This window comes from Mauremys reevesii, linkage group 8, assembly GCF_016161935.1.
Source record: "Mauremys reevesii isolate NIE-2019 linkage group 8, ASM1616193v1, whole genome shotgun sequence".
NCBI lineage: Eukaryota > Metazoa > Chordata > Testudines > Geoemydidae > Mauremys > Mauremys reevesii.
In genome coordinates this window covers 89,541,066-89,562,927 of record NC_052630.1, presented here as the reverse complement: position 1 = coordinate 89,562,927, position 21,862 = coordinate 89,541,066, and the positions used below count along the sequence as shown (strand labels likewise).

General features: G+C 44.8%; 1 pseudogene; it reads right to left on the bottom strand.

Moving 5' to 3' along the window:
• Positions 1-53: 53 nt before the first annotated feature.
• LOC120370029 lies at positions 54-20,118 on the bottom strand (annotated as a pseudogene).
• Positions 20,119-21,862: the final 1,744 nt, after the last annotated feature.

Below are 21,862 nucleotides of genomic sequence, written 5' to 3'. Positions count from 1 at the left end.
GAGATTTAATGGCTTTCCATGGAAGTTCTGAAACACTTTAAACACCAGGAAGCACAGAAACAAGAAGTAGAGGCAGAGACAGATGCCAGCTATTGTAATGAATGCCATCAGCTGAGCATACCAGTTAAAGGAAATGACTACTTGGCAGAGTGGTATTTACAGAAACAATCATCCAGGTAATTAGTCTGCTTTCAGCTATCCTAATTCATGCTTCTAGTGTGTATTCAATGGAAGCTTCAGACTGCAGCTTCCGTCTGAGTGAGGGTATATGCTTCACGGTTCCTTCCCCAGCTCAGTCCCAGAGCTGATGCTTTGTTGTTCCCCCTAAGCACTTGACATGGTGTTAATGAGGGATAAAATATTAAAACTTCTGCAGGCTAAAGAGGCTAAGCTGGAATTGTCACTTCTGCTCCACTGGCATGAAAAGGCAGGGCTTAGCTAATCACCAACCAATCTTAGAAGACTCCTGCAAGAGGACTGGGTTGCTGGAGAAGTGGAACTAATCATGTTACCTTATCTCAGCCTGGAATAAAAATTAAGGCAGCTGAAAGAACTTCCAGCGTGAACAGGCAACTTTAAACAGAAAATCGTATAAATGCTGTAGGATAACACTCCCAATCAGCAATGAAATGAACTGCCCCAGAGGGAAAAACAAAACAAACAAACAAAAACCAACCAGCAACTTATAGTTCAGATCAGGAGAGGGAACAGCATAACCTGTCAAGAGAACAGGAGTATTTGTGGCACCTTTGAGGGTAAAACAAATGTATTTGAGCATAAGCTTTCGTGGGCTAAAACCCACTTCATCGGATGCATGCAGTGGAAAATACAGTAGGAAGATATTACACGGACACAGAGAGAACATGAAAAAATGGATATTGCCATACCAGCTAAAACGAGAGTAATCAATTAAGGTGGGCTATTATCAGTAGGAAAAAAAACTTTTGTAGTGATAATCAGGATGATAATCCTATGATGGTGTCCCCTGAATAGGTATGTGGATAGGACTTAATCACATCAGCCACACCATCAGAGGCTCGTTCACCTGCACATCTACCAATGTGACATGTGCCATCATGTGCCAGCAATGCCCCCTGCCATGTACATTGGCCAAACTGAACAGTCTCTATGCAAAAGAATAAATGGACACAAATCAGACGTCAAGAATTATAACATTCAAAAACCAGTTGGAGACCACTTCAACCTCGCCGGTCACTCAGTTATAGACCTCAAAGTCGCAATACTCCAACAAAAAAACCTTCAAGAACAGACTCCAATGAGAAACTGCAGAATTGGAATTAATTTGCAAACTGGACACCATTAAATTAGGTTTGAATAAAAACTGGGAGTGGATGGGTCATTACACAAAAGTAAAAACTATTTCCCCATGCTAATTTTTCCCCCTACTGTTACTCACACCTTCTTGTCAACGGCTGGAAATGGGCCATCCTGATTATCACAACAAAAGTTTTTTTCTCCTGCTGATAATAGCCCACTGTCATTGATTAGTCTCATTATAGTTAGTATGGCAACACCCATTTTTCATGTTCTCTGTGTATATATATATTTCTACTGTATTTTCCACTGCATGCATCCGATGAAGTGGGTTTTAGCCCAAGAAAGCTTATGCTCAAATAAATGTGTTAGTCTCTAAGGTGCCACAAGTACTCCTCGTTCTTTTTGCTGATACAGACTAACATGCTACCACTCTGAAGCATAACCTGTGCAATTTAGACAGGGTTCAGTGAGGACAGGATTTGCTCTAGAACTACTGAAATATCCAAACCCTAATTCCAGATGTGCCCTTTTCCAGACTTCCTACAGCTTGAGGCAGGTGCTAATTTTTCTAGTTACTTCCCTTATATTAACATCAGTCTCAGAATTCATCCTTGCAGCAAAATCTACATGCTGCATTAATGTTTGACAGAGTGTCACCCTACAGAACCATAACACTGTTCACTCAAAGGACACTCTGGATCATCCACAATATTAAAATCATTAGAAACCAACTACTGGTCCCATTTTATCCAAGATAAGATGCTTTTCACCAGTTAAATAAGAACTTAGAGAAAAAATAAATTGTTACTTAACTATTTCTAGTTTCTACCACAATAAACACTTGGTACTAATAGATGGAAGGATACAGCCAGCTCCATGCCAACATCTGTGGTCCAGAAACCGTAGAATGTATTTTTCAGTTGTACCCCTCTGAAAACAGGAGAGAATCCACAATAATCATAGATCACATCAGTATAAAGTTGAAAATAGAGCAAGGTGTGAGTTCTTAAGCATTAGTCTTTGCAGCTTGGTAAAACCTGAGAAATGTTATTTTCAACTGGATGGGGAGAGGGATAGGAAGTGGGAAGGAGGAACATATTTGTCCATGTTTCCAAATAATATCCATTTTCGGAAGAGCAGAGTATTTTAAATCTGAGCATAATCATGTTAGCACTACAGAGGCCAGTTGGAAGATAGTGTCTCATTTACCTCTCATAAATGTCAAAGATGAAGAGGCAGAAGGAGCCAACAGCTATTGGCCCAACCCACTTCCAGAGAGCCACGTTTGGTCATTTTGATCCTAAGCAAACAAGGATGGGAAAAAATAATCATGCCAGGTAGAGCCAAGAAGCTAAGTCAGAGGCCTAAGCTTCATTACAACAACATAGAGAAATTGCACCGAGCTGAGGACTCTGTTTTTTTTTTATTATTATTGTTTGAAACAAACAGAATAATCACATGTAGCACAATGGCAGGTTCTAGGATACTGCACAACATGCAGGATGACACAGGCCTGGTTAAACTCACCCTGCTGTGCGCTCACCAGGTTGCTGTGTTTGGATCCAAGTGCTGGATCTGATCCCACATGCTTCTAAGCCCATTGAGACTGAGCAGTGTCCAGACACTGTCTCTAACTTCTGATTTATTGACCTGAGAAGATTCAGATTCCCTCACAGGTGCCCCTTCTTGGAAGCAGGACCCTGCAGTCCAGCTGCCCTAGGCCCCAGAGGTTTATCCTGATGGGTACTCTGATTTAGTTTAACCCTTCAGGGACATGTGAGAGTTACAGCAAGGAACAAAGGGTTTGCACAGTAACTCCTTCACACACACACACACACACACACACACACACACACACACACACACACCTTACTCATAGAGAAAGCATAAGAGACTTACAGATCCCTGAAAAAACAACAAGCCTTTGCAAAAATCCCTCTCTCCGGTGCCCTCACCACAGAGAGGCCTTTGGGTTTTGGCCAGTCCTTTCTAGGGATCCCTCTTGCTGCTTAGCTTTCAGGTTCTGGTCTCTCCCCTCCATTGCAACAGCCAGTCAAAGAGGCACACTTTATATAAAGTTACAGCCCCCTTTGTCAGGGTGCCCACCATCTTTCACTTCAAGTCCTTTGTTTGGTGATCCTTTTCTTGGCTCCTAGCTCACACGCAGGGTTGGGTTTGTCCAGGCAGTACCCAACTCATCATCCAAGGGTGCTTGTGTTCAAGTAGGAGACCGTCCAAGTTAATGACCCTTGGACACTTGGTATTGTTTGCCCTATGTCAACCTCTCTTGGAATGTCAGTCCAAAATGGAGGCAAAAAGACCACAGGGAAGGCACAGTACAGTCTTACAATCAAAACGAGGCTCCTAAACAAAATGGAGTTTGTAGTTTGATATAGATACACACGGGCATAAACTGAGTTGTCACACAGGGCTCTTCTCTTGCCTTTTCCTTCCATTTATTTGTTGTCCCCTTGTAAGATAGTGTCTTACCATGTATTTATACAGTGCCTAGCACCATGGAGCCACAATCCAGGGGGGCTCCTGAACACCAGTGTAATACAAATAAACAATCATCACTCAACATCCAGGTGGTCCTTTATATTGCCAAAAAGTGAGCCTTTACCAGGCACCAAATTGCTACTTAATCCAAATGGCTGGGGGGAAAACCCAGCACCACTATATTTAAAGATACATTTTTTTATTATTCCCCATTTTGTAAAAAAGCAAGCCTTTAGATTTTCCAGATCTGTTGTACACATTGGCATCTCCCTCTCTTGCTTTATTAAGCCCTGTCCAAATTTGGCTAGTTACCAGATTGTGCTGGAATCACCTTCATGTACTTCTATAGGTATCAGTTTCAAATCCTGCCCATATGGAAGGCAATGTCACCCTGGATGTTGCAAGAAGCACTTGTGCATGAATTTGACTGACAGCAAATCTGGTTTTAGTACAAGTCGTCACATTTTATCTATATAAAAGACTCATTACTCTATAGTCACACCTACCTTCACATGCTCTCCACAAAAGATTATCCAAAAATGACAGAAGCATGGCATAGAAGATTCCTTGTCGAATATCTTCAAAGAGCAACATCCAAGTCCAGTCAAATCCAATGGAAAACCACTCTACTGGGATGTTTATGAACGTCATGGAGATCCCAAGAGCAAAGATGACTCTGGAGAAGCAGAAACAGAGTTAACAGAATCATTTTGGATTTCAAAGAAAAAAACCCAGCTACACTTGAGGCGGCTGGTGTGGACATACAGTAGCATGTTTGAGCAGCATCTTCACCTATCTGCACCAGTCACAAACTCCATTGTCACCCAGTTCTTAGATTTTTTGTTGTTAAGAAGTCACTTGTCTCCATAGTTTTGTCTATCATAAACCAGTCTTTCCAAGTCTTAAGCTATTTTTAATATAACCCTGCATATGTGTCAATCCTTTTACTAAAGTTCACCGCTCTATCTATATTAAGGGAGATGAATCAACTGGTTACCAAAAGACTTGTCAACAAGGCCAATTAGTTTAGTGACTATGAAATAGGGCTAGGAATGAGTTAGGTCTGTAGGCCAATGGGGTTCGGAAGAGTCATGAAGAAGTAGAGTTTGGAATTTTGGGAGAAAGGAAGATATTTGCACTTTGCTGCTAAAGCAAATCCTTGTTAACACTCCCCTCCCTCCCCTGCCTTCATGGTGGCACTGGTATCTGTTTTCTTGTCTTCCCACAAATACCATGGCTAAAGGCTCACATGGTGACTGGCAAGTAAGGCATGGCTATAAAAAAAATGAAAATATGTGCCTAGGCGTACGAGTCTAAATGAAAATGCAGTGCTACTTTATGCAGAGGATTGAGAAGTAGTCAAATCCCTGTGGGGTAAATCTTGCTTCCCCTGACACTATCAGCTCAGGATTAAACACAGACTGTGAACGGCTAGCCAACTACAAAAGCAGTTTCTCCTCCCTTGGTGTTCACACCTCAACTGCTAGAAGAGGGCTTCATCCTCCCTGATTGAACTAACCTCGTTATCTCTAGACTGATTCTTGCCTGCATATTTATACCTGCCCCTGGAAATTTCCACTACATGCATCTGACAAAGTGGGTATTCACCCATGAAAGCTCATGCTCCAGTATATCTGTTAGTCTAATAAGGTGCCACAGGACTCTTGGTCACTTCCCCTCTAGTTATACAGGCTTTGACTGGGGAGAAGCATTTAAACCAGGGGTCTCAAACACACGGCCCGGGGGGCTATTTCCTGCAGCCTGCCCCTGCCCCCCCAGCCTACCTCCAGGCTAGGGGTGGGCAAACTACAGCCGCAGGATTCCCCCCCTTGCACCCTGCACCGCTCCCTGAAGCAGCTGGCATCACGTCCCTGTGGCCGGGGGTGGGAGCAGAGGGCTCCGTCCATGTGTTGCCCTGGCTTCCAGGCACCGCCCCCCCCCGCAGCTCCCATTGGCCAGGAACGGGGAACAGTGGCCAATGGGAGCTTTGGGGGAGGTACCTGGAGGCGTGGCAAACAGGGTGCGGAGCCCTGCATCCCCCTCCCCCAGGGGCCGCAGGGACATGGTTCCAGCTATTTCCCGGGGCCAGGGGCCTGCCCTGGCCCCGGTGTGCGCTGCTGCCACCCCGAAGCCCTCCTGCACCCCGCCCCCCAACTCCCTGCCCTGAGCCCCTTGCTGCATCCCACATCCCTTCTGCACCCTGAGCCCCCTGCCTGCACCCCAACCCCCTGCTGCACCTCAACTCCCTGCCCTGAGCCCCCACCACACCCCTCATGCACACTCTGGGGGCAGGGAGGGGGCGGAGTTGGGGTGGGGACTTCAGGAAAGGGGTTGGAATAGGGGAAGGGCCAGAAAAGGTGTGTGTGTCAGTGATGCAGCCCTCGGGCCAATGAACTAGCCCTCATGTGGCCCTCATGGTCATTTGAGTTTGAGACCCATGATTTAAACTGAAGTCCATTGTGTTCACTGGATCATCAGAGAGAATTACTCCACTACTCACTTGTCCAGCAGGACAGGAGCACACGTCAGCACTGTGATCCGTCTCCAATACCAGAGCATGATGATGAAGATGACGGGTGTGAAGAAGGTTTTCATTGCAAACCACACCTTTGTAAAATATTTATTCTGATGGATACCCTGAGGGAAGACAAGTTTAAGTGTGGAAGCTGTACGATATTTCACTCTTTTCCCTACCTGCAGTCAATATAGCAGACGGTCTCTGTGCAGTTTCCTTTGCAGACCCTGGAAAAGGGTGATTTATATTTATATGTTTTAAAGCAAACAGTTCTTGTAAAATACCCTATATAATAAAAGGACAGCTACAAGCCAGGGAATAGCAGAGCAAACTTCACCACACAGCCCTGGCAGTGAGCCTCAGCCCTAATCTTCAAGAAAGCTTTAAATGCCTGCCCTCTCTGTCTTTTTCTTTCGTATGGCTTGGCTAAGTAGCATCAACTACAAATTTATATCTAAGTTGGATAGCCAACACAGTGCCGCAGCAATGAGCTGGTGAATGTCCTTCAGGCCCCCGGCAAAAGAACGAAGGGGACACTCACATATGATGTGCTCCAGTCGCATACAGGTGTTTGCCTCATTTTCCATTTAAAGAAGGTTTGTCCACATCTCCCAGGAGAGGTCCTGATGCGATTCAATCTGCACCAGTCTTTCTGACATAAATCAAAACCCGGTAGTTTCTCAGCAGGGTCAGTGATGATGTGCTTGTTTTGAGCAGTCAAAATGCTCCATGTGACTCTCCATTGAGCCTCAGCATCAAAGATGGATGTAATGGTCTTGATACTGTTCCATAGGAGGTTGTGGGATTTTAATCTCATCTTTGGGAGTTCTTCAGGTCATCATGCAGCAGGATCTTTGCATTTGCATTGACATGGTTAAGAAAGCAAGATTTCTCCACAGATTAGAAGAGCTGCTCAGGCCGGATGTGCGATAGGACGGGGAGCCAGTCAACTGGAGTCTATTTGAGCATCCCTAACACTCTGCGCATAGCATTAGTAAGTTTAGTGTGACTGCTATGAGACCACATTGGCACAAAATATTCAGCTGCAGAATATGCCAAGGCAATTGTTGCGGTTTGTAAGGTCCGTGGACTGGAGCCCCATGATGTTCCAGCCAATTTTCTGATAAGCACGACATGAGACTTGACCTTATCGTGGGTGTTCTAGGTGTTGTTGAAAGGTCAAACTCCAGTCCAGTGTAATGCCAAGACACTTTGGATTAGCCTCATGGCTGACGGTCTCACTACAGAATGGCACATTAAGTTGGTATTAACCATTTTATTGTTCAGATGGAAAGCAGTCACCAGCGGAGGGGAGGAGGAGGGAAGGGGGTTAGGCCTAAGTTTCCAGCATTGGAAATAATCAGCCATTGTGCTAAGATCTCAGGTTAGGGTGCAGCTGATGGTATGGAGGCTTGTATGCTGAACAGTTAGGGTAATATCATCCGCATACATGAATTTCCGTGACTCCGTCACTGGTATATCCTTGGTATATAGATTAAAAAGTATCCAGGCCAGAACAGAGCCTGAGTTAAGAGTTCTTGGTCTACTGGTTTAGCCATTAAGGTGTACCTTAAAGCGGCGACCCCCAGTCATTGCCGCCAAGAAGCAGATCGTTTGCTGGCAGTGAATGACGTGAGAGATCTTGAGGAGGCAGCCCCTTCTCCAGACAGTGTTGTATGCCGAGCACAGATCAACAAGGGCGATCCCAGTCTTCAACTTACATTGGAATTCTTCCTCAATGCTGCTAGACAACTCTCTGACACCACATTCTACAGGCCATTATCCTTTGACCCCAATGAGGATTACCAAAAGAAACTACACTATCTGCTCAAGAAACTCCTTAAAGGAGCACAGGAACAAATCTACACTGACACACCCCTAGAGCCCTGACTAGTGGTATTCTACCTGCTATCCAAAATCCATACACCTGGCAATCCTGGATGCCCCATCATCTCGGGTATTGGCACCTTGACAGCAGGATTATCTGGCTATGTAGACTCTCTCCTCAGGCCCTACTCTACCAGCACTCCCAGCTATCTTTGAGACACCACTGACTTCCTCAGGAAACTACAATCCTTTGATGATCTTCCTGAAAACACCATCCTAGCCACTGTGGATGTGGAAGCCTTCTACACCAACATTCCACACAAAGATGGACTACAAGCCGTCAGGAACAGTATCCCCGATACCATCACAGCAAACCTGGTCGCTGAACTTTGTGACTTTGTCCTCACGCACAACTATTTCAGATTTGGGGACAATTTATACATTCAAGTCAGCGGGACTGTTATGAGTACCCGCATGGCCCCTCGGTATGCCAACATTTTTATGGCTGACTTAGAACAACACTGCCTCAGCTCTTGTTCCCTTATGCCCCTACTGTAGTTGTGCTACACTGATGACATCTTCATCATCTGGACGCATGGGAAGGAGGCCCTTGAGCGATTCCATCAAGATTTCAACAATTTCCACCTCACCATCAACCTCCGCCTGGACCAGTCCACACAATAGGTCCACTTCCTGGACACTACAGTGCTAATAAGCGATGGTCACATAAACACCACCCTATACCGGAAACCTACTGACCACTGTACTTACCTACATGCCTCCAGCTTTCATCCAGACCACACCACATAATCCATTGTCTAAAGCTAAGCTCTAAGATACAACTGTATTTGCTCCGATCCCTCAGACAAAGACAAACACCTACAGAATCTCTATCAAGCATTCTTAAAACTGCAATATTCACCTGGCGAAGTGAAGAAACAGATTAATAGATCCAGAAGGGTACTGAAGTCACCTTCTACAAGACAGGCCCAACATAGAAAGTAACAGAATGCCACTAGCCGTCACCTACAGCCCCCAACTAAAACCTCTCCAGTGCATCATCAAGGATCATCTGAAGGATGATCCCTCACTCTCATTGACCTTGGGAGACAGACAAATCCTCACCTACAGACAGCCCCCCAACCTGAAGCAAATACTCACCAGCAACTACTCACCGCACAACAAAAAAACCAACCCAGGAACCAAACCCTGCTACAAACCCCAGTGCCAACTCTGTCCACATATCTATTTAAGGGACACCATCATAGGAACTAACCACATCAGCCACACCATCCAGGGATCGTTCACCTGCCCATCTACCAATGTGATATATGCCATCATGTGCCAGCAATGCCCCTCTGCCATGTACATTAGCCAATCCGGACAGTCTCTATGCAAAAGAATAAATGGACACAAATCTGACATCAGGAATCATAACATTCAAAAACCAATAGGCGAACACTTCAGTCTCTTTGGTCACTCAGACCTAAAAGTGGCAATTCTTCAAACAAACAAACAAACAACAAAAAACCTTCAAAAACAGACTCCAACATGAAGCTGCAGAACTGGAATTAATTTGCAAACTGGATACCATCAGATTAGGCCTGAATAAAGACTAGGAGTGGTTGGGTCATTACAAAACCTAAACTTAATTTCCCCAATACTAATTTCTCCCTACTGTTACTCACACCTTCTTGTCAACTGTCTGTAATGGGCCACTCTCTTACCACTTCAAAGTTACTTTTCCTCCCTTGGTATCCTGCTGTTAATTGATTTATCTCATTAGACTGACCTCACACTTGGTAAAGCAACCCCCATCCTTTCATGTATTTATAGCTGCTCCTGTATTTTTCCACTCTATGCATCTGACGAAGTAGGTTCTAGCCCACGAAAGCTTATGCCCAAATAAATGTGTTAGTCTCTAAGGTGCCACAAGGACTCCTCGCTGTTTTTGCTTGGTCACAGCAATTCCTCTTCAGGCAAAATCCTGCCTGCTCCGCTGGGAGGATGTCTTTGATAAGGTCAGACAGATGGTGGTGCAGCACCTGTTCCATGAGCTTGCTGATGGTTGAGAGGAGAGAGATGGGGCACTATCTGGCTGCATCCTCTGGGGTTTCCCAGGCTTCAATAGGGCAACCACTGTTGCCCGTTGCTAGCTTGTTGGCACTTCTCCAGTTCTATGCACAGCAGTAAAAAGCACTCCAGCCATTCCCGTCCCCGTCTCACCAGGTTCTTGAGAAACCCTAGAGGAATGCCATCAACCCCTGCAGCTTTCCGGCTTTTGGTTTCCAACTGTGCAACATCGATCTCAACAGAATATGGGGAGGAGAATGGGGATTCCTCTGGGCATTGTTGAAGGTTTCTGCGGAATTCCTGCTGGACCTCCTGGCATGTAACCATGTCTGTCAGCGTCTAGCTGTTAGAAAGAAGAAGATGAGAGGCAATAGCATTTATGGTCACCTTTGCCGGGCATCGCGTTACTGGCTGGGATCCGCCAAGTTGCCACAAAAGAGCCCATGCCTTATGACTCCATGGGTGAAATCAAGGCTTTCAAAACAAACAAACAAACTCTTTCCACTTTTCCAGGGACACCGAATTCAAGGACTCAAGCAGCACAGGGTCGCTGCTCCTTTCCTATTCCCTCAGGAGGGACTCAGATTCTTTTGTCCAGCAGGAGGTGAAAGCCTTGCAGTCACTGTGGGGGGGGGGATGTACTCCTTAGCGGTCAATTTTAGGATGTTTGAAAAGTGGACAAAGTTTCTAGGTATTGGTTTGAGCTGTGGGATTTGATGTTCTTTTTCTGAAGCGTAGGCAGGTCAATCAACCTTTCGGAAATTCCCATGCAGCTGTGGCACAGACTGCAGAAGAGGGACTTCCAGGCCAATCTGGAGGATGATTGGGCGATGTTGGCTATGTGGGAAGTAACTCAGGATGGTTCTTGTTGTGGCCAGTGGGACACCTGCACTATTACGGGTCACAAAACACAGGTCAGGGTTGTGATTCATTGTCCACCTCGCAGACCAAAAAGATCCGGATTGCTTCGGATCATAGAGCAGGTGGAGGTCTTCGAGGGGGCCCCATTCTGTGATCTGTTCCCCAGATGTCATTTGAGTCATTTCCCCAGTCTTCATGATGCCTCTTAAAGTTGTCCATGTAGATGGCCGGATGAGGAAGGGAAGGTGAGATGGGATCAGGCCACATGATGTTAGGTGGCTTGTATACGTTTACTATAATGATGTCCCTGATTCTAACCATGTTGATCTCTCTTCCACTGGTTGATGATTCTTCCAAAACTTCCACATCCTCTAATCCATTTTGCATGTACACTGCTAGCCCATGTTTTGGATGGTTGACAGCAGCGATTTTGGTATAGCCATAGATTTTATGTCTGGCACCTTTATCTTCTTTCACATGTGTTTCTTGGAGGGCCACAAGGTCAATGTGATGGTCTTTCAGGGTCCTCGAGAGGTAATCTGCTTTTTTCCCTGGACATCCCTTCTATATTAAGTTGGAATATTCAGAGTACTGGCCCAACTTTTCTTTTTTGGTCCTGAAAAGGGTGGTTTGAGATAGTATAATCATTGCTATGTTCATTGGGAGGTCGGTAATACGACGTCTGGTGGCCAATTGACGACATTGGCATGTTGGTTAATTTTCACAACGCCAACACTTAACAGAAGCACCACATGAAGGCTGTCAACTTGCTCCCCCTCTCTCAGTGAAGACTGACAACAAGGATGCCAATTAGTGCCAGTGATAGTGGTGTTTTAGTGATGTGAACCTTAAGAAACTGGCTGGAGACTAACTCATTTCATATAATGCAATGTACATTACAGCTGTGAACTGGGTTCAAATGGTGACAGAGAAGTTAAGAGCCCCCACTCAGTTTCCCAATCCAACAAAAAGTCTTAGGAGATAACAGTGGTGTGGAGTTGTGGGATCTGAGTTTTCCTTTATAAAACTCAGAGTGAGCTCTAATGAGTTTTAAACAAAAACTCTTCTGGTTCTGTGTGCCAAAAAGGTAGTAGCTAGATAGCTCAATGGATTACGAATAGGAACTAGGGTATTGTACTGATAAATCATCCATTCAATTTTGTGCAGACTGGTGATGACTAGAAGTTGCCCTGTGAGGCACAGATGAAATAAAATTGGTTGTCCCAGACCACTTGTGGTAGTGGTTAAGATATTTTATATCATTTACTGAAGGCAAGTGATACAAATGACACACACTTACTATCAGGCGAACATCCTTTATTTCTCCAATGCCCACATTAACTCTCTGACTTTCGTTCACAGGGAGTCGAATGTTGAGGAGGTAGAATAAGTGAGCCACAGTTCCAATTTCCATGAAAGGCAGCATATCACATTGGCCTTCATGTTCTCTAGTCTGGTGGAATAGCATAGAGAGGGAAAATACAAAGTCAGCATTGTTCACACTTAATTGGACCTTACCATGGTTTGGTTCTGTTCACCGAAACAGTCAGTCACTGCTTTAAAATGTGGCGATGCACAGTACAAAGTCCTTATCATATCCTGAATATTCCCTTTTCAGGGAAAGCAGGACTGTGGAATAAGACAGGCAATTACATTACCATATTGCCTTTCAGTTGTGAGGTGGGGCAGCTGGTTAAGCAGATACCTGGAGCTGAAACATGTTACTGAGTTGTCATTTATTTAAAAAAATGACTATAGTAGTTACAGTAAATGGTACTGTTGCAAAAAACAAAACAGGGATAACTAAGGCAAATGAACTTTCTTTCATCTCGTCTCACCTCATTTGTGCTCCAATCATGTTGGAATATTTTGCATAATGCATAGACCTTGCACAGCTATATCATCATGAGGGCAGGGGACTGGACTCGATGACCTCTCGAGGTCCCTTCCAGTCCTAGAGTCTATGAATCTATCAATCTCCTAAGGATCTCCAAGCATATTACAAACATTAGTGAATTAACTCTCCCAACTCCACAGTGATGACAGACATTATTTCCTTTTCCCTCCCTGCTCCTTTTAACAACAGGAGAAACTGAGCAACAAGTACTTTGCCCAAGGTCATGCCAGAAGGCTGTTAGAGTGGGGACAGAACCTAGATCTCCTGACTCGCTGTCTTACCCACAAGGCAATCTTTCTACTCAAAAGCTGTACTCACTACTAGGTCTAGTCTACTTTCCTCTAGTTAAGGCTTTGATCACAGGGCAATGTCCAGATAGGGCAATCAAACACTCATTCAGGACACATGGATGCAGCAGCTAAATCCTATGAAGCATAAGAATACTGAAGAAGTAGTGGACCTCTGACTAAATTTTGTCCCATAACTTACTTTTGAAGATGCAAAGGAGCATTTTAGCTTTCGGGTCTGTACTGCATGTGCCATTTCTGTCCATTCAGCGACCATGTCATCATGATAAGCCAATGACACGTCAAATGTAATCTCTGCATTGTCTTCTGCAAGAGTAACAACCAGCCAAAATAATTACAACACGAACTGTAGGCAGTGTCGGCTCAGGGAAGGAGGAGAGGTACTGTGATAAAATTCAAGGATATCTATCTCGGGTGGTGATTTAGGGAGGGATTTTCAAAGGCACTCAGCAGTGGCCTAACTCTGCCCCACTGAAATCAATGAGAATAAAGATTGGCCAATACTGATTGCTTTTGAAAATCCACCCTTAGCCCATACTGGAGGGTTAGATGTTTACCACCTTACTTGAGAACAGGTCAAAGAGCCAGCTGCTCAATCATTATGGTACCCTTCTCTAGGCATAATAGAGCTCACTCACTTGTAGCATTACCATCTAATTCTATTCACCAAAGCTGGGATTTTCAAAGGGCCCCCATGTGTGATCCACTTTGAGTTGGTTTATGCCCCTACAATGAAAGGAGGGGTGCTCTGTAACAATTATTGATCGGTTTCCAAAATGTGATTTATGTGCTGTGAGAGTTGAAGAGAAGGCAGCAGACAGTTTCTGTGCCCTCACCCACAGATAGATACTGTCACAAGACCAGTGATTGCAAGCCTCTGCGACTGAATGAATTTAACTACCCAAACAATGGAGCAGCCATCATGGGGACACTGTGGCTGGACCGCTGGACCCTAAATGGACAGGCTAGACTACTGGGCAGAAGAAAGACTTAATTATCTTCACCCTCTAATGAAGGCCTGGTCTTCATGGGGGAACTGACTAGCAGACATATAGCAGTATTATTATAGCACTATAGCTGTGCCAGTATAGCTCCCCATACGGACACTCTATTCTAGAATGAAAGTAACTTTATTCCAGTGTAATTTCCCCACTTATGCAAATCCAAAGACACCACTGAACAATATGGTAATTGGGACGAGATACACACAGGGATGGTGGGGGCTCTCAGAAAACCCAGTTGTCTCTGGGACTAGTGAGAGAGACTCAGACAGAATGGGACCAGGCTGTGTCTCAGGAGCTTGTTGGCTTTCTAAGAGCATGTGTGTTGGTTCATGACTTCTCCTCAGTGGGTGAGATTTTGTTTCTCACCCAAGGAGGTCAGACCAGATGATCATGGTCCCTTCTGGCCTGAAAATCTATGCAAAGTAAGTCCTGTGGGAAATCTGCTAACCAGCTCCAAGCTGCACAGAAGAGCTGCAGTGGCAGCTTGAAGTTGGTCAGAGAAGTGAGGTGAGTTACCCGTAGTCAAACAGGAGGTCTGTAGCAAAGCCAGGAATTGAACTCACTCACCCTAAGTCCTAGTGCAGGGTATAAATCACAAGCCCAACCTTCTTCTATTAATAAGTCAGTTCACACTGGAATTAAGAGTCATTATTTCCATCCCTGGAGAACCAAAACTGTACACTACATGCTACTTGCCTCTGAACAATAGCGCTTCACACTCAGAGAGCTCTTCAAATGAAAAGTGCAAGTCATATTAGAAGCACAAAAACAACAAGGAGTCCGGTGGCACCTTAAAGACTAACAAATTTATTTGGGCATAAGCTTTCGTGGGTAAAAAACCTCAGTTCTTCAGATGCATGGAGTGAAAATTACAGATGCAGGCATTATAAAATGACACACGATGAGAAGGGAGTTACCTCACAAGTGGAGAACCAGTGTTGACAGGGCCAATTCGATCAGGGTGGATGTAGTCCACTCCCAATAACAGATGAGGAGGTGTCAATTCTAGGAGAGGCAAAGCTGCTTTTGTAATGAGCCAGCCACTCCCAGCCCCTATTCAAGCCCCAATTAATGGTGTTAAATTTGCAAATGAATTTTAGTTTTGCTGTTTCTTTTTGAAGTCTGTTTCTTAAATTTTTTTTTGTTCAAGAACAGTTACTTTTAAATCTGTTATAGAATGTCCAGGGAGACTGAAGTGTTCACCTACTAGCACAGATTCATGAGCTGGATATTACATTCATTTTACCAATGTATCCATTTGTACCCATTTTTACAGATTAGAATAAATCGCTAGACAAGATCATCCCTTTTTGGTCCCTCACATGTAAAATGGAAGAGCAGTTGCTGCCACACTGACCGTGCAATTTTGAGGCGAATTGTCTGGAGTTGCCCCGGGCTAGCATAGCACGACCGAGAGAAGAGGGCACGTCAGTGTTACCCTGATCGCCCAGCTTTGAACACTCTCACTTTCCGATATACTTGCACTGGAGGCTAAGATGCCCATTGTAACAGTTTACATTCATAGAGCACCGTCAGGCTGAAGGAACCCAAAACACTACACAGAGCACCCCCGAACCAGTGCTACTGATGGAGGGGAGAGCATGAGACAGCTGAGCTGACACACACAACACTGCAGAACACAGAGGAGTTTAGACTATAAACTCCTCAGGGCAGAGACCGTTTCATGCCATATGTTTGTACAGAGACTAGCAAAATGAGGTTTCTAGGTGCTACTGTAATACAATTAATACTAACCAAGCATATCAAGCAGTAATAGCTCCCCCAGGCTGTCTACTTTTCTCCTCTACAATCATTCCGAAATTCCGAACTGTGCTAGGAGCACTTCTGTTCAGGAATGTTCAAGCTTTATTGTCACTTGAAGCTAAAAAAAACTAAGCAATTTTTTTCCAAAAATCCATTAAAAAATGCCAAAGGTAGATATTTTGATCAAGCAGCATGGGGGCAGTTAGTAAGTGACTTACTGATGGCATTATCCATCTTGAACACGTTGTCCAGCTGCATGGTGGGTCCCCAGGGCATTAGCCATTTAGTTTGGTGATGGGGTTTTTGTACATTTATGCATTTTACTGACATATAAAGCACAGCTGTAGTGGCACTTGGAGCTGAAAAGGAAACACAAACCACATTCATAAAATCTGCAAATCCATGGCACAATGACTAACTGCTTTTTGTGCAGTATTCACCACCGACCCTTCCTCAGGTATGCACATAGGACCAACTCTATGCCAGTGAATCCCTTCCAGCAGGTCTTAAAAAGAGGATGTTCCCTAGTAACCCTTCTGCTTATGCAGGAGCAAGTATAAGTGAAAAGCAACATCTACTTGTGCCAGAGGGACACTCTCTAAGCTCCCCTCTGAAGATATTGCTCCAAGCATGAGGTCCTCAGCTGAGATCCTGGCTGCAGTAAACTGCAGAACAAGCCTGTTCTGCCTCTGGATGGAGACTCTGATAACTGGACAGGTACGTTTCAGTCATCAGATAATTACACATACTGGTACTACCAGTGGCACCCAATTCTACATCCTTCTGTTTCTTGCTCCAGTAAAGAGGCCTTGTCTACACTAGAGTTCTTTGCCAAAAACGTTTCCCCACCATTGCTACCAGTAGTTCAGCTTCAGCAATGGAACATAGTAACTATGGGAGCACAAGTGTAGACAGGGCTCTGCGTGGCTACATCTTCCAGTTATCTAGCCCTGCACCAAGCGGCTCTAGACAGCTTCGGAGAGCCTTGTCTGCATGACCACTCCCATCCTATCTACCATTCATGTTCACAAGAGTGGAAATTCTTGGCAAAAATTCTAAGATGAAAAAGGCCTTATTGGGCCTGATTTTGGACTTCACATCAGTGTAGATCAGGAGACGTTCCCATGAAGTCAATTAAACCAGGTATAAACTAGATCAGAATCCGGTCCAGGCACATTTATGATGAGACATCTAGAATATGCATTCTTTATGGCTTCCAGAGACCTCGAGTAGTAGGCAAGGCTCACTCTAGAAAACACGACAGGCAGAGGCAGTGCTACCCCTTTGGGGACCTTTCACAGGAGCATCCGCCCCCCCCAACAAACAAAAAGCAAATAGGGGGCCCACTTTGAGCTGCTCAGGGCCATAAGCAATTGCTTAGTCTGCTTATGCCTAGCGCTAGCTTTGATTACAGGGTCCCCATTCAGCAAGGTAGTTAGGCACATGAGTAATTCCATGGACATTGTGGTATCAGGGCCCAACCCCTCCTTTTCATTAAGGATAATGCAGCAGTAATGAAGCCAGAGTAGAAATGATTTTACACTTCTTGGTTTTACATTTACCATAAGCTGTTTTGATAGGGTTTCGCTGGCTAGTAGCTCTTGGCCAAGATGTGCTAAAACCACTATTCTATTTCAGATTTCTGCTTTAACAAATAGGTTTAAACACTGAGTCCATCCCGACTAGCAGTTAAACCAGGATGAAAACAGGGTTTAACTGCTTCAGGCAATATGGTTTTACTAGCTGGAAGGCCATCACCAGGACTCTGCACAAGTAGGAGGGGAAGTGCGGTCGCCCTTTGTGACAGCTATGAGCTACTGACAGATTAAAGCCAGAGTAGAAGTACTGGCCAGAATAAATGATAAAATTTTAAATCCTGCCTTGTAAAATCAGCAGAGCATGAGCTGGTTTCAAATTTTCTTGCCAGAGGATTAGAAGTGGCGTTCCTCATCAACAGAGCCTGCCATTGAACAACTTAGTCCTTCAGTTACAAGTGGAGATCATGCATTTATTGTTGCTTTTGTCCTCTAAGCATCTACCCACGAGCGATTCCCCCCACCCTGCAAAAAAATATTATATATAAGGGCATCAGCAACCTGCAACTGGCAGGGTAGATAGAAGTGAGGGCTGAATGTATGATGTCCATGTCACTTTGGCTAGATCGTCTCCTTTCTTAGAGCTGAAAAGGGACTACTGCATTCCTAGCACCATATTGTTCCCAATAAAGGAGGTTGCACAAGCTGCACATAACGGACATGAAACTAAGGAAGCTCTGAAATCCTGTTGAGCAACATTCTAGTTGCTCAAAAGTTTCCAGTAACTGTTGCAAACCTGGCAGTGAGTAAAAAGATTTCACCTGGAATCCACCATCTGTGGAATCCAAAACATCACACTGCTATTTCCTGCCTTGCCCCCGGTTCCTTATAAAGACCTGAGACAGAATTTTCGTGTCTGCTGTATTTAATATTAATAGCTACATCAAGAGGCATTAGCTCAATATTCCGGAAAACGTCATTAGGGCAGACACACACAAAGCCAACAGAATAGCTTATAACAACCAACTGGTCTTGTGCTTAGAGCTGGGGTGCACAGTGCAGTGAGGGAGCGAGGGGAATAACAGATTGGGGGGGACTCTTATGACATATGCCCTGATTCACCAAGGTCTCACCCCAAGCTCTGAGCATGCAGATACTCCATGCCATGAAGCAATGGCCCATGAGCCATAAACCCCCACAACGGCATTTCCCCCTGCTGCCGGTGAAGCAGCTCAGCTAGGACCAGCTCTGTGTTGGGCAGCACTGTATAACCTGGCCCAGCATGGAGCTGACATGTTGTGTTTTGTAAACACTCACCGCTCAATAGCTTGTTCGGGTTTTGCACCACTCAACAAGCAGTTTATGAATCAAAAATCAAATGAAGACACATACCAAATGGCAGTTATTTAAAGGACTACACAGTAAGTGGACAGTGCCATAAAGAGTGGAGGTAACATCATTTACTTGACAGGACACTGTCAGCACCTCCAGTGCAATTTTAAAGTCTCCTTTAAAATAATGAAGGGTGACACCACTTACTACATGTGTTCCCCTTCAATGCCAAATAGCACATCTGGCCAGGAAGGATGATCATGTGGTGAAGGACTCAGACTAGGAGAGCCAGGTGCCATTATCTCCTTTGCAACAGAATTCCTATGTGAACTTGGGCAAGTCAATCAGATTGGTTTAAGGAAGCAATTTTTCTTGCTGCTGTGAGAATCTGCTTAGCAGCTTCCCTGACGTGAGAAAGGAGCTCTTCAAAAAGCCCTGAGGGGAAAAACATCATCACAAAACACAGAGAACCCCAAGTGTCACTCTACCAAAATGCCTCCTCAATCTCTTCCATATCTGCCAAGAACCCACCTCATGAAGCAGACTCCCCCCCCACCCCCACCCCCACCCTGTAACTTGTACTGAGCTTCCTCTTGGCAGAGTTCCTGAAATGAAATCTGAGAGAGACTTTAAAGAGAAAAAAAAAAACCTCCATCACAGCACAATTACAGATAAACAAGATTCTTCTGCTGGAGCAGTTCCCAGCTGTCGTTTTTGTTATTATTTGATTAACTGAAGATTAGGTTACTTCCTGTAACTGCACCAAAGAAGTTAAAGATTTTTAGTTTCAAAGTTCTTATTCAATTTTCCCTTCCTCTCCAAGCAGATACTGAAACTAGGCAGCACCACCTTTTTCCCCTCTGCCCCTTCTTTCCTGGTAGTCACTGGAGTCCACAAAGAGGTCTGGGGAAGATGCATGTTCATAGAAGCAATTCAGCAACACATAACTAAACAGGACAGAGGGAAGGAGAAAGTTTGCACCTTTAACACTTACCCATCAGACCTCCCACTAGAAAAGCGATGACTTGGGAAATCAGCAAGATCCCTCCAACAATGCACAGCTTTTTAGTGCTCATGTTTTCTAAAACTGCCCCAGCCATACTGGGCCCCCTTCGCCAGCAAAACTGAGGGCTTGAAAAGTGCCGTGGGGATGGGAAGGAGACAGGCTCAGCACTGGCTGCTGAGGCAAGACTGGATCTGCCTCCCCTCCTCTGAGAGCTGTGATTTAGATTGGTGCTTGGCTGCTTTAAAAGGAGCAGGAACACAAAAGTGAAACACAGGACACTATCTTGCCCCTCCTCCCCTTCCAAATCATGCAGCAGCTATTTATGGCAGTCTCATAGAGCCTCCTCAGCTGTGGAGAGAGCCAGAACTGCCCATTCAGCAGGTGCTTATTTTAGTTCTTTAGTCACAAAACCATAGGCTAGCTCTACACTACAAACTCTTGCTGGCATAGAGAGGTTGGTCAGGGGTGCGATCCCTGGCCAGCATAGCTGTGCGGGCAAAAGCCCCAGTGTAGATGCTGTTGGGCTGGTAAACACTATATCCCCACTAAGAGTGCTTTGCAAGCTCAGTATACTGGGATAGCTGTACAAGCAATGTGCACATCTGGCAATAGAAGTTGGAGATGGAAGGGCTAGATCAGATTCACAGGCTGGGGTTAGTGTAGGATTGTCCCCTACAATGTATGCCTCAGGCAATTTGAAAGTGAAATTGAATCTGGAAGAACATGCAAGCAAACCTACAGGCAATGGTAAGAACCCAAGGCCAGGGGACCCATAGGGGGTATTTACATTTCTGTGTTGTATTTAGCTATCAAGGCTCACATCTATGATGGGAGTATTCTGTATGCATATTAGAGCTATGGGATTTCAGAAACAGGTCCTGTTGCATACCAGAAGAATCCATGAGCTTTCCAAAGGTTTTGTGAAGATGATGAGAGCATGAGCCAGGGCCCAGAATAGCCAGTAGCCTGGTGGCCAGGGCACGCTCCTGGGATGGTGGAAATCCAGGCTCAGCTCCCTGCTCTTCCTAATTTAGAGCAGGGACTTGAACTTTGTACCCCACTTGGGATATGGGAGAACCGAGTCAGTCTCTCTCACTGAATGCTTAATTATTTATACCAAGTGGAACAGCTTCAGCAGGAGAGGCAGAGAGACCCAACCCAGACCAGCCGGTAGCCTGGGGGGAAGGGCATTCACCTTCACTGTGGGAGAATGGCAGAGTAGGAACACAGACTTGGCTCACCCACATCTTACTGGCTATTCTGGGGTCTCACTCTCTGGATCTGACCAGAAATTCCTGGGCCTGAGAAACCTTCCTGATGACTGCTTAATCCAGACGGATACGCTCCCGCCAAAACATCATTTCCAACAACGAACCCTTTTATTGAAAAGTTCCTGAATACATATGGTACCAGTAGATGCACTCAAGAATATGCTGAATAATTTCTGGATTTTGTAGGCCAAATAGAACTTCTTGTGTACTGCAAATGGCTTCCTCTGCATTTTACATCACTTTAAAATCTAATAGTTTCACGCCCCATACCTATCCTCTGCCAATTTTTGTGGTTTTACAGTCACCTTTTCCTATTCAAAAAAGGGTTTCTCTGTCCTGCTGCTAGTGTGTAAGAACCACACAAACAGGAGACATAGACTACAATTGGGGGTGGAGGAGAGAAGAGGGAGGAAGCAAACAAAACCCCACACAGTATTCTTAGATGTTCCACATCAGACTAAGTAAAACAATTGTCCAGACATGACTAATTAAATTGATTCTCTCTTTAACCATCCGTTTTTTTGGACCACTTCACCTCTGCAGTGTCAATAACACGTCTGAATGTTTGTGCCCTAATCTTCAGAGAGGGGAAGCAAATGCAAACTGCACCAGTTTCTAATGCAACCTAGCCAGCAGTTTAAAACATCTTCACAAACAGCCATTAGAGGCATTTTAATGGTCTTTGTTTTTAA